At 27.3% G+C, this 1,131-nt stretch overlaps 1 non-coding gene across 1 annotated transcript; it reads left to right on the plus strand.

Moving 5' to 3' along the window:
- The first annotated feature begins 449 nt into the window (after positions 1 to 449).
- TRNAL-CAA (transfer RNA leucine (anticodon CAA)) lies at positions 450 to 533 on the plus strand. The gene has a single exon. It is a non-coding gene; the product is annotated as a tRNA-Leu (tRNA).
- The last annotated feature ends 598 nt before the right edge of the window (positions 534 to 1,131 follow it).

Raw genomic sequence — 1,131 nt, forward strand, 5'->3', positions numbered from 1 at the left:
GCGGTGGTTGGAGGTGGTTAGAGTGGTGGGCAAAGGTGACCGGAAAAGTGGTTGAATTAATTGTTTGACTAATGATTTGTAGTTGTTAGTGGTGATCAATAATTGTTGGTGGTGGTCAGTGATGGTCAGAGGTTGTCATAATAGGGGTTGGAGTAGTGGTCGATCATTGATGGTAGTGTTTTATCTTTAAAACAAAAAGAATTAAAAAATATATATTTTAGTAAAAAGTATTTACAAATTAAATAAAAAAATCAAAATAACTCTATTCTATCAAACAAATTTTAATTTTAAAATTAAATTTCAAAACCAATAATAAAAAATTCACAACCACCCCTTACGATCCATAAAATTGAGAAGAAAATAAGGTGTGAGACTAGGGTGTCAAGAATATTGAATGAATATGTAAACCTATTGTGATAAATATATACAATATAAAAATTAAACAACAAGTCAGGATGGACAAGTGGTCTAAGGCGCCAGACTCAAGTTCTGGTCTTTGTGAGAGGGCGTGGGTTCAAATCCCACTTTTGACATTTTCCTTCTTTTATTTCCAATATTTAATCGTATTTTCAAATATGTTAGTTACTACTATCTTCTTCTTTAAATATAAAAATATTTTGAGATTTTTTTCTTGTTCCTTTTTATAAGATCCTTAATGATTTTTTTACCCATACCCCCCTCATAAAGTTGCATTTTTTTACAATTCACACTAAATATTTATTTATTTTTCATGTTGTTGGTTTCTCTTAAGTGTTTTGAGAGGTTTTTTTTAAAAAAATTGAGTACTTTGAAAAATAAAAGTTAAATTTAAACATTTTTAAATATGAAAAATAATTTAGATACATTTATATAATAAATTTATATATAGATAGTAAATGGAAGAGTATATTAATTACAATTTAATGTTATTGCTAACAAAATATATGTACATTCATACTAGTGTGCAATTGGTTATTATGTTAAAATACATATTAGTGTCTATCCTTCTTGTTTTAAGATATACTAGCGTCCAGACGGGCACTTGTCCGCTTTTTTAATGCACATCATTGAAAATATAAGTGATATTTTTTATTTAAATATAATTTTTTTAAAATACAGCATGTGGAAGTTATTAGTAGGAAGTTACGTGGA

Source organism: Lathyrus oleraceus, chromosome 5 (assembly GCF_024323335.1).
Source record: "Lathyrus oleraceus cultivar Zhongwan6 chromosome 5, CAAS_Psat_ZW6_1.0, whole genome shotgun sequence".
NCBI classification, from domain to species: Eukaryota; Viridiplantae; Streptophyta; class Magnoliopsida; order Fabales; family Fabaceae; genus Lathyrus; species Lathyrus oleraceus.